The sequence below is a fragment of the Ornithodoros turicata genome, chromosome 2, assembly GCF_037126465.1.
Source record: "Ornithodoros turicata isolate Travis chromosome 2, ASM3712646v1, whole genome shotgun sequence".
NCBI lineage: Eukaryota > Metazoa > Arthropoda > Arachnida > Ixodida > Argasidae > Ornithodoros > Ornithodoros turicata.
The window spans coordinates 77,111,758-77,124,276 of NC_088202.1; the positions used below are offsets into that span (position 1 = coordinate 77,111,758).

The following is a 12,519-nucleotide window of genomic DNA, read 5'->3' on the forward strand; positions in this document are numbered from 1 at the left end:
CGCGGCGCTAACACGCAAAAAAAAGAGAGAGAAAAACTGAACACAACAAAATCCACACGGTGCATCCGATGCACCCTACATTAGTAGTTCTAACTTCTAAAGGACGAATGTCGGCCCGGAATAAATACCTTCACCGCTGGATCACGTTACGGAAATGTTTCCTTTCCAGGCGGGGGCGGTAGACGTGCAGTGTCATTTAGAGATGCGATAACACACCGCCGAACGTGTTTCAAAATGAACCCCCAGAAAAAAGCTGATTTTTATGTTGTTTTGGTTTCATCACTGATTTGCCTTTCCCACACTTCAGCCAATCAAATTTTCCTACCTGCGGAAGGCAAGATCTGACATAGGACTGCAACATCTCTTGTAATTGCCTGTTCTTGTGTTGTTGTAAATTGCCGTGTGACCTATCCACCTGCGACTATATACCTCCATGTATAGGTAAACAGTATTGTAAATACACTAAAATAAAATTCACTCAGTGTTCTCTACTTCTTCACGGCCTCGTGTCTCGGTGACCTTTTGTATTCCTACCCACTGCTGGGATTTGAGAATATACACGCGTTCGATTCTGGTATTTAGTTCTGCACCAAAATCTCTGGTCCAACGAAGTCGCGCTTGATCAAATCATTGCCACTCGCAGACGCCACCACTCGCATCGCCACAGCACCCGCAGGCGCCAAATTGTCCATATCTTACATTTCATTTAGTAATAACTCTGGATATAAACCTGATATCGAAGATTTCATCATTTAATCACGTAATCTGTATATCCATGCTTAATGAGTCCGCGGCCCACACCTGTTTCCCGTGCTCCAGCCTGCGAAGTAGCGTTTGGTCAAATCATTCAGTTTCAAAGGACCGAAAAAGAAACAAGAGACAAGATCACACACAACTCGCTCTGTTGTTGTTCCGTGTTTGTTCTTTGGTCGCTTGTGGATTTACACCAACCGGCCCAATCTATATACTTCAGACATTTTGCCAAATCGTCGCCAAAGTGGCACTCACTGGCGCCAAATTGTCAGTTTCCTCTATTTTAGCTCGTAATAAGTCTTGATACCAACTTGATACTGACAGTATCGTCATAAAATTACGTAGTCTGTGTATCGTCTGCGGACCGTAGCTGTTGTCCTTGCTGCACCCTTAGAACTCGCATTTAGTCAATTTGTCGTCCAGAATTCTATCACAGGCGCCAACCTGCCAATTTCATCCGGCAATCTCCAGATATCTGGAAAGCCTCATGCTCGTTCCCACAGTTTATACATCACGTCTTATTCTTTATCTTACGCGAAAGCTCCCGGGCGTGTTATCGGTGTTGTTATCAGGTCAGGGCGCGAAGAGGGAATTGTTCGCTTCAGATATGTCCTCCTCTGCTTATCCAAATCTGTTCCTCCTCCCGTACTCAGGCACCACCCTGTAAGCTTAGCCCCTTGCATAGTCCTCTGCTATCAGGTCAAGCCGGGTTTCAGAGAGGGTACCCCTGGATACTGCTCTTGTCATGAAAAAGAGTATAGCGTAGAGCTCCGCACAGGTGGATGACGCGCGGTGCGAAAGCTTATATCCGCATGACAGGGACTCCTCTGGCACGACCAAAGCGGAGGATGAAATTTCTTGAGTGGAAGACCCATCATCGGTGAAGACAACAGAGTGAGTTGTGTATACCGCGTCCATCATTTCTAGTGTCGCTTGCCTCAAAACAGAAACTGGGACTTCTTTTTTCTTGTTCTTGACCCCGAGGACAGAGGTCGCGATTGCTTGCGTTGGGAGTGTCCACGGAGGTAAGGAGGAGACTACATGCGGCACTGTGAAACGAAGGAGGTGCTGATGCGCTTCACGGACACATACGGAGACTTTGCTGTTTCTTCGCTTATAGATCTTTCTGACAAGAGGATGACGGCGATGGTGGGCCAACAAGCGCATGTGATGCCGGATAGTTTCTATCTGACACAGGACCTCAATCGGGATCTCTTTCGCTTCCACCATCACCATGCGTGTGTCAGTACAGTGCGGTACTCCTAAGCAAACCAGCAGACTGCGTGCCAAGGAGCCACGAAGTTTGGAGATCGAGGTCCGGGACATGCCATGGAGAACAGGTAGACCATAAAGCACTGGTCCCCTAACGAGCGCTTTATGCATCATGAGAAGGTCCCGTTCCTTACTGCCCCATCGTGCACCAGCGAAGTGGCGGAGTACACTTATCCAGCGCTGAGCCTTAGAAACGAGGTACTCGACATGTCGGCGCCATAATAGACAGCGGTCTAAGTATTAGCAGTAAGTGAAACGCGTATTCAAAACGTGGCCATACAAATGAAAGGAATAAACTGCATCCGCCATACCGCGCATATCTTTTATTTGCAAGGTCAAGTAATGTTTGGTGAATTTGGTGAACTCAAGTAAACTTTGGTGATATGTTTTGACCCAAAACTTCGTAATCCTTCTTGTCTGTCAGCTCGGATCTATCAACTTCTGGGGCGTGTTCATTGCATTTTTGACCAAGGAAATAAATGCCGGGATTCACTTGTAAGGGATTCACCTGGCAATATGAATAGGAACCGTTTTCTGACGAAGGGGTCGGGCTATTGACAAGCAAAGCCAAACGTGGGACCAGCCTATTGTACAGGAGGATAAATGACAGATACGCAAATCCCCCCCCCCCCAAAAAAAAAAGAAAGAAGAAAGGGGGTTAAGTTCTAGTGAGCTGTAAATCAGGACATGGCGGGGAAGTGTGCTGGATATACGGCTGGACGAGGAAGGAAAGTATTTTGAGTACTGAGCAGCAAATACTGAAAAAATTATTTTTGAGTACTTTAGAAATACTTATCGCGAAAGGTATTGAGTAGAGTACCAAAATACAAGAAAAAGTATTTAAAATACTGTATTTTGAGTACGTACTCAAGATACGTACAAGTCTGTGTGGTGGTGTGAGGCACGCACACAGACACACATACAGACTCACATTTATACACAACGAGCGTCGCGAGTCTTCACAGTCACAGAAATCCATATTATTTCTCCAAGTCAATAATTATTCATCGCAAAACACTGCCCATATATACTATGTATGCAGCCATGAAACAATAGAGCTTCGGTTCGGATGTAATAGGATTCACCGTCTGCCGACCGACGCGTACGAGAGAGAGAGAAAGAAAAGAAACCGAGTGAAAGCAGGCCAGGAATGCGCGTTGGCTATGGCTATGCGTACAAAAAAAAAAAAAAAAGAAAGAAAGAAACGGTGTCATCATGCTCATTTGCAGCAACTCTAATACACCTCCCTCTTATTATTACTATTTTCAACAACATCAACACCATAATACAGATGGGCTACACGAAATTCTGATTCTTTCCTTTTACTTCTATTCGCTTGCACCAAAATAATTTTAAGGAATAATGTACAGTGGAACCGGAAAATGAGAACAGAATTTCAGCATACGCTACACGCTGCAGCTGTAAACCATTTTTAAAGCAAACCAGATTGTATTCATTCATAAGCATGCTATCTTTCCCTAGATCGGTGAGTGGCTCACGAAAAAAAAAATGTATATATATATAATTCCCACATCACTGACTGCAGGTTTCAGTACTACGATTTTGCGACCCCTCTGCTCCCCTTGGGTCCACCTAACAAGCTCGAAACCTTTCTGAATATATCCTGCAGGTGCTCGAATAAAGATTTATCGCAAAGATAATCATCTGCTGCACGTCGTATTTCTTAAAAATAAGAAATCGTAAAAACACTCGCTCTCAGCGTGTTTACGCTATATGTAGGAAATAATAACAACAATATCAGAGCATTTTTCTTTGTTTCGTTATTTCCATAGAGCTCATTACTTTGTGCGAGCCATCGAAAAATTAAAATTTTCTGCTTTGCTGCCGTTGAAGTAGCACGAAAGCGCTCTCGAATAGCAAAGTGCATACTGACAAGCATAACAAATGCACACGCTAAGAACAACAATAACTCCTAACAAACACAACCCTTCATTTCTACTGTCTGAACTCGCGGTAGAAGCGTATAAGCGATTCCACAAGAACAAGCACAGTACTGGAAGAAATTCTATAACAAATGTAGCTCAACGCAGCCCTTGCCACAATCACCGTGTTGAAGGCCGTCTTTTCTTTCTGATTTTGCTTTAAAAACGTAGCTTAAACAGTTTTTTTCGCACATTTCTCCTTGCTACATGACGCGTCCTATCATGTAATAAAGCAGGGCAAGAATTACTAAATTTGGCACACAGAAAAATGTTTTGCGATACCGATTCGCAATTCGCTTTAATGAGCAGGCACATCCCTTCCCTTGTTTGTTCACAACTTCACAGCGCGCATGAAATTTAAACACTATTACCTAAAATGCAGCAAATTACTGCAGATTCGTCTCACGGGGAATGGAATTTCTACCCTCTGCGTTAAGCGCTCAGATACCCGCATTTTTGCTCAAATAGCAAAATAGCTATGGCTGCAAAAAATAAGCACCTTCAACAAGTTCATAATTCCTGTCATGACTTATCTATCGAGCAATGTGCATACCGACAGGCATGACAAAACAGAACAAACACACCCATTTCTACTGACAGAACTGAGCTGTACAATGAGGCACGGAGCAATCCGGGCAAAACAAGGGCTCACGCATTGAGTGAGCAGTTGAACAGCATAATACCACATACTGTGAATTTTACCCCGAAAACTCAGCTTGAACACAGCTACGGGCATGACAAACGCACGTGCTAAACAAAAACTGACAAACACACGCTTGCAGTGATACTGTCAAAACTCGCGTCAAGTGAGTGCCAACATAAGAACAAGCACTCCGGTTCTCGCTGTTGTTGCTCTTAACTAACAAATGTAGCGTGATGCAGCCCTCGCTCTGATGACGGTGTGGAAGGCTCATAAAATCGATTCGAATACAGGTAAAATAGCGCGTCCACAATAAGCAGTTCACCTTGCTTGCAGGCCACCCTGGACCCATCTCTTTCCAGAAAGCGCGATAAACTTTATTTTTAATCAATATTCCGCGCTACAGTACTTCTTTCACACGAAAAGGCGTAGACAATGCGGCGATTACTTACTTACTTTTCAAGTGATTTCCTAGCTTCACAAATACACACGCCCACACATATCTTTCATAAACACAACGAGCGTGGCCTATCCAGACTCCCAAAAGTGTCTTCCCGACCACAAAAGTGCACATTATTCCTCAGGCCAATAATTATGCAACGACAAAATACGGAACACACATATGCGCCAGTGGTACAAAGGACAGCGCGTCTTCGCACCGGATCTAATAGGAACGCAGACGACACCAGCTAAAAACAAATAAAGCAGCTCAGAAATCAACATTGCCATTGCGCAGAGAAATACGTCGAGCTCCATGCAGTAATAAAGAGATGAATAACACAGAATTGGAATTCATTGCCTCTTGCTTTATTCACTTGCACCAAAATATTTTGAAACAATACTACAGAGTGAGTCAAGCAATTGAGCAAAGAATACATCTGGTTTCGCTATTCGCCTCGAGATCGAACTGTAGGTGGCGCTGCGGCGGATGCCCTAGTTCGGATAAGGCATGATCGTACGCAGACGCTCTGGCTTTTCTACGCAGATATCACAGTGTTTCTGGATGAAATGCCGCTGTCAGTGCCTCACATATTGCGGATGTGTTGAAATGCGATACTTACAACGCTGATAAGGTGTGAAAGTTGACAAATATTGCTGCACTGCGAAACGCTCAAGTCGCGAAGTTGTGAAAAGAAAATATCCTGCGTGCTTTTGAAGGGAAACACTGCCTCCTTTGTTCCAAGCGTGATTTTGTTTTAGTCTTTTGCTGCTATCGCTCGAATATTTATTCGTCGCTTGTGTAATGCTGTCGTTCCCTGTACTTTTTTATCTTACGTCGAGACTACAAGGATTAAGAAAACACTCACTCGAAATTCCTGTCTCCGGTGATCTAAATGTACAATGTACTAATCAACAATAACAATGAATCTAAATGTACAAGAATGTAACATAAGGAAACATAAGGAAAGAATAGCCCAGTAAGTATTGAAGCCCTTCGCTACAATTTTTGCAGTTTTGTGTCGTGCGAGTACGGGTGAGGTTCGAGGTTTGATTCGTCTCCTGGGCAGGCATTCACTTAATGGTGCAAATATGTTACGAGATGACCACACCTGTGTGGTGGACTTGGCTTTGTGTGGGGTGCTACCGGTCAGGTAATAACTACATATAAACTAAGTTTTTGATTCCAGCGGCAGGTATATATTCTGAAACACGCTGTTGCACACGTGCTTCATACCCCCCAAAAACACGCGTGTTTTACATATTACGTACAGGGGTGGTGATAGATTTTACTTTGAATGCGTGCGTTCCAATGATTACGTATGTGAAAGATAAAAGTCTAGTCTGTCATACGGTCAGATAAAATGAGATGAAAGTTTGAAATTCACACATTTAAAAACACCCGTGTCATAAATATATATATTCATGCATTCATATATTCCATATATTAATACATTCGATACAACTTGTGTTTAGCACGTGCAGAGTATCCTAACTGAGCATTATGAAGTAACTTAGAACTGCTAGCACAGAAATCATTCTATAAATAACTGTGATATAGTTTTATACTTATGATAAAAAAACTGTTACAACATTGACCTTAGCTCTTGGTACATTTTGTTTGACACACCGAACCGCAGTGACAAATATAATATAACAAAGGACGAGTGGAACCCGCATACTGGAACATATGCACGTTCTGTAGTTTACTTCCCTGCTAAGCACGCTGGTGCTGAGACTAGACAAGTTCGAAAAAGTTTTCCACTATGTCATTTTCACTCATTTTGAAGCGATTTTAAAAACTCAAATGTCCAGAAATTGAGCCTTCCAAGGACGTTTTCAAACACGATGACCCCAGCGAAAGCACCGGCTCATGCCGCGCATCCCCACTAAAGGCAGTTCACGGAGCAGCCGCATGGTGGCGACGCTGTTCGATCTCGAGGCGAATACACACAGCACCTCTAAGCCATTTTTAAACCAAACGAGATTGCATGTATTCATTAGTATGCTATAATAATCTGAACAAAGAAAAAAAAAGAAAGAAAGGAATGCATGTTCGCTATACATCCAAGAGAAAACGATGCCGTGCTTTTCCGCAACAATTATGATACAGAAGGGAATTCACTTATTTTTGCTTTTATTTCGTTGCTCCCATATATTTTGCAAGAATACTATAGAGTGAAACGGATAAATGTGAACATCATTCGCTACACGCTGTAGCTGTCATCATTTTTAAACCAAACCAGTTGACATGTGTTCATAAGCATACGACATTTCACTAAATAGGTAAGTTGCTAATGACACTCACAAAATTGCCATTCCACCATCATTGACTGCATGCTTCAGTGCCCAACAGAGCAATGCGCGTCCATCAGTATGCCTTGGACTCACTTCGCACACATACGATTCGCTCCGAGATCGAACGGTGTCGGCGCGCTGCGGAGAACGGAGAACTACCACAGTATGGACGCGTCGTCTGCTTTTACACGTTTATTCCGCATTCAGTGCAGTTGGTGGAGCACTGGGGAACCGAACAGTATCGTACCATCGGGGCACAATTGATCTTCCGATGAATATACACAAGAATTACGGAAAAGAACCATCAACTCCAAACATCGGCCCACGTGTTACCCACACTAGAATGGTGACAGTGTCGCCTCCTATAGGTCGATCTCGCAGCCAATATCTTTCTTAATATATCCTACTGCCACCGGAATCAAATGTTTATATATTTATCGCAAGGATAATCATCTGGTTCGCATCGTATTTTTTATTTGTTAAGAGACGCCAAAAGAGTCTCACTCTGGTCGTGTTAAGGGACTGATACCATCGAGGGCAGGGTAATTTCTCTTTATTTATTTTTCTTTGGAGCTTATTACTTTGTACGAGTGATCTACACTTAAGATGTCTGCTTTGCCGCTGTTAAAGTGATAAAACAGTGCGCCTGAACCGCGTCCCCACGGGAGCCGCATGCGAGCGCGTTCTCGCGGTTTGAACACGCTGACGCAATCGCGCACGCGATCCGTTACCGATTCCCCGTGCGAGCGCACTGTTTTATTACTTTAACAGCGACAAAGCAGACAGGTTAAATTTAGATAACTCGTACAAAGTAATACACTCTAAAGAAAAATAAAATAAATGAATAGATAAATAAAAGTTACCCTGCCCTCGATGGTATCAGTCCTTACGTACGGTTCAACACGACGAGAGTAAGGCTCTTTTGGCGTCTCTTAAAAAATAAAAAATACGACGCGAGGCGGATGGTTATCCTTGCGATAAACATATAAACATTTGATTCCGGTGGCAGTAGGATATATTAAGAAAGGTATCGTATGTATGCGAAGTGAGTCCAAGGCATACTGATGGGCGCGCATTGCTCTGTTGTGCACTGAAGCTTGCAGTCAATGAAGTTGGAATGACAATTTTGTGAGTGTCATTAGCAACTTACCTAGTAAGTGAAATGTCGTATGCTTATGAACACATGTCAACTGGTTTGGTTTAAAAATGACGACAGCTACAGACAGTAGCGAATAACGTTCACATTTACCCGTTCCACTCTATAGTATTCTTGCAAAATATAAGGGTGCAACGAAATAAAAGCAAAAATAAGTGAATTCCCTTCTGTATCATAATTGTTGCGGAAAAGCACGGCACCGTTTTCTCTTGGATGTATAGCGAACATGCATTCCTTCCGTTTTTTTTTTTTTTTTTTTGTTACGATTATTATAGCATACTAATGAATACATGCAATCTCGTTTGGTTTAAAAATGGCTAAGAGGTGCTGTGTGTATAGCGAATCCAGATGTGTTCTTTGCTGAATTGCTTGACTCACTCTGTAGTATTGTTTCAAAATATTTTGGTGGAAGTGAATAAAGCAAGAGGCAATGAATTCCAATTCTGTGTTATTCATCTCTTTTTATTACTGCATGGAGCTCGACCTCTTTCTGTACGCAATGGCAATGTTCATTTCTGAGCTGCTTTATTTGTTTTTAGTTGGTGTCGTCTGCGTTCCTATTATATCCGGTGCGAAGACGCGCTGTCCTTTGTACAGCTTGGGACAAAAGTTCACGGAACACGGCACTGGCGTATTTCTTCATCGGAGCGGCCCCTAACTAGATGTCAGGAAGAGATCGAATAAGAAACGGGTGACCGGCTATCCTATCCATCTCCCAGTATGTGTGACCGCTCCTGTTTGCTTCCAGGGTGTCACTCCGATGGAGATACGTGACACCTCGGTGTTCCGTGAACTTTTGTCCCAAGCTGTACCACTGGCGCATATGTGTGTTTCGTATTTTGTCGTTGGATAATTACTGACCTGAGGAATAATGTGCACTTTTGTGGTTGGGAAGACACTTTTGGGAGTTTGAATAGGCGATGCTCGTTGTGTTTATGAAAGATATGTGTGGGCGTGTGTATTTGTAAAGCTAGGAAGTCACTTGGAAAGTAAGTAAGTAATCTCCGCATTGTGTACGCCTTTTCGTGTGAAAGAAGTATTGTAGCCCGGAATATTGATTAAAAATAAAGTTTATCGCGCTTTCTGGAAAGAGATGGGTTCAGGGTGGCCTGCAAGCAAGGTGAAGTGCTTATTGTGGACGCGCTATTTTACCTGTATTCGAATCGATTTTATGAGCCTTCCACGCCGTCATCAGAGTGAGGGCTGCATCAAGCTACATTTGTTAGTTAAGAGCAACAACAACAGCAAGAACCAGAGTGCTTGTTCATATGCTGGCACTCACTTGACGCGAGTTTTGACAGTATCACTGCAAGCGTGTGTTTGTCAGTTTTTTTGTTTAGCACGTGCGTTTGTCATGCCCGTTGCTGTGTTCATGCTGAGTTTTTGGCGTAAAATTCACAATATGTGATATTATGCTGTTCAAGAAGAAGTCACTGCTCACTGAATGCGTGAGCCCTTGTTTTGCTGGGTTGCTCCGTGCCTCATTGTACAGCTCAGGTCTCTCAGCAGAAAGGGGTGTGTTTGTTCTGAGTTTTGTCATGCCTGTCGGTATGCACATTGCTCGATAAGGCATGACAGGAACTATGAACTTGTTGAAGGTGCTTACTTTTTGCAGCCATAGCTATTTTGCTATTTGAGCAATAATGCGGGTATCTGAGCGCTTAACGCAGAGGGTAGAAATTCCATTCCCCGTGAGACGAATCTGCAGTAATTTGTTGCATTTTAGGTAATAGTGTTTAAATTTCATGCCAGCTGTGAAGCTGTGAACAAACAAGGGAAGGGAGGTGCCTGCTCATTAAAGCGAATTGCGAATCGGTATCGCACAACATTTTTTTTGTGTGCTAAATTTAGTAATTCTTGCCCTGCTTGTTATGTTATTAGAAATGTGATGTGCGAAAAACTGTTTAAGCTACGTTTTTAAAGCAAAATCAGAAAGAAAAGACGGCCTTCAACACGGTAATTGTGGCGAGGGCTGCGTGGAGCTACATTTGTTATAGACTTTCTTCAAGCACTGTGCTTGTTCTTGTGGAATCGCTTATACACTTCTACCGCGAATTCAGACAGTGGAAATGAACGGTTGTGTTTGTTAGTAGTTATTGTTGTCGTTAGCGTGTGCATTTGTTATGCTTGTCACTATGCACTTTACTATTCGAGAGCGCTTTCGTGCTACTTTAACGGCAGCAAAGCAGAAATTTTTAATTTTTCGATGGCTATTATTTCCTACATATAGCGTTTAGCACGCTGAGAGCGAGTGTTTTTACCATTTCTTATTTTTAAAAAATACGACGTGCAGCAGATGATTATCTTTGCGATAAATCTTTATTCCAGTACCTGCAGGATATATTCAGAAAGGTTTCCAGCTTGTTAGGTGGACCAAAGGGGAGCAGAGGGGTCGCAAAGCCCGCTGCGCTGTTTAGTACACTCTCAGAAAGAAACCGGATACTAAGGGTTAAAAAACGATGTGTTTTTTAACGCATATTTTATGTGTCAGGCGCTTACCCATAGAAGCGCTGACGGATAAAAAGGGCAAAAAAAAGATGAAGCGTCCTTGGCCGTGCTTTAAGAGGTGTAGGGTGATGGATACCCCATCTGTCACCGCATAACCTGTACTTTTCGCTTTTTCACCCCCCCCCTCCCCCCCACACACACACTCTCCCGTACGTCGTGGGTATAAAAACGGTTCTCGTCCAAAACGGTCGTCGGCTCCCGCGGTCCCTTCACAGCTGACATACTGCCTGTACAGTAAAGCAAGTATTGGCAAGAAGCAACCACACTGCAGGAAGCAACTTACAAACAGGCTGCACCGATTGGGTGTTAGGACCAAGTGATGAATAACATAAGTCTGGGAGATAAGTTGGGGGAGGCCCAAGCACTGCGGCAGGTACAAAGATAGGTGGGTGCGGAGATGCCTGCAAGATTATGTCCTCTCCAGCTCCTGAGGACGGACCAGACAGAATACTTCTTTTTCAGTATCACAAACTACGTACAGAAAGCTGTGATGTCAACAGGAATGGCACTTACTGCTCCAAGCTTGCTGGCCTGAGACAGCATGAAGGTCTTCAGCTGGGCTACCTGCGAGAGAGAATCGGTTTAATACATTTACACTGCAAGCAAAGCGTACGAGACTACTTACGTTGACTACTCTCTTTCTGGAAGGCCGTCGGAAATGGACCAAAACGACGGCTTTCTGGTACACAGAGAGATACATGTTAATACATTTGCATAGCCTGCATACCAGTGTACTGCGAATCTCCTCATTTCATTGGCAAAGACAGGGATGTTTATTCAACTGCTGTAATTTTGCAAACAGGCAGCTGAAAAATGCTATGCCAGAGGAAGAATTGACTTCAAATAAAAAAAATAAAAAAGAACTTACCAGCGTACTGCTCTGTTACGTGCGCTTGCGACGTGCCTGTACAGCTAGCGTCTCGAAGAGGCCCTGTTGCATAGTGGAAACAGAATTTCACATCTGTCACTGATGGTGACTGGCAGTATGAAATAAACGCACGAAATCGCCAAAAGTCTGGCAGCAGTGAGAGCCACGCAGTAAGTAAAATGCAACAAAACAGGCAACGTACCCATAGCGCCGTGATCCGCTGGTGGATGGCCGCACGTAATGCACCAACCAGGAGGGCATTGCGAATACGAAAAAGCATCTGAAGGCCGCAAGTAACCAGGACAATCGCAGGCGTTCTGGCAGCGTCCGCGAACTTGGCCCACCAAATCGGTGGAAGTGGTTGGCGGCACTGCCATCTTTCTCGGCGCAGGAATGCCACTCGTCGGACTATGGGTGTTTGATACACAGCTCTCTGACTTATTCCGGGTACCGCGTTTAGAAGCTCACGAGTTACAACACGCCATACTCGGCGACATCCACTCGCCGCTCCAGCCAACGTACAGGCCCGATTCTCCCATGAAGCGGCGCAGCGCGGCGCGGTAGCGATGGCGCTGCTATCCGTGCAGATTTTGTTGTAAGATATTTTCTTGTTTCGATATCCTGTTATACAACAGTTATCATG

General features: G+C 43.7%; 2 long non-coding RNA genes across 2 annotated transcripts; both read right to left on the reverse strand.

Moving 5' to 3' along the window:
- Positions 1-11,163: 11,163 nt before the first annotated feature.
- On the reverse strand, positions 11,164-11,560 carry LOC135383734 (uncharacterized). The gene is made up of 3 exons (XR_010420034.1): positions 11,522-11,560; positions 11,292-11,435; positions 11,164-11,235 (listed from the first exon to the last, which is right to left on the reverse strand). It is a non-coding gene; the product is annotated as an uncharacterized LOC135383734 (long non-coding RNA).
- A 70-nt stretch (positions 11,561-11,630) lies between these two features.
- On the reverse strand, positions 11,631-12,252 carry LOC135383735 (uncharacterized). The gene is made up of 3 exons (XR_010420035.1): positions 12,079-12,252; positions 11,877-11,939; positions 11,631-11,687 (listed from the first exon to the last, which is right to left on the reverse strand). It is a non-coding gene; the product is annotated as an uncharacterized LOC135383735 (long non-coding RNA).
- Between the last annotated feature and the right edge of the window lie 267 nt (positions 12,253-12,519).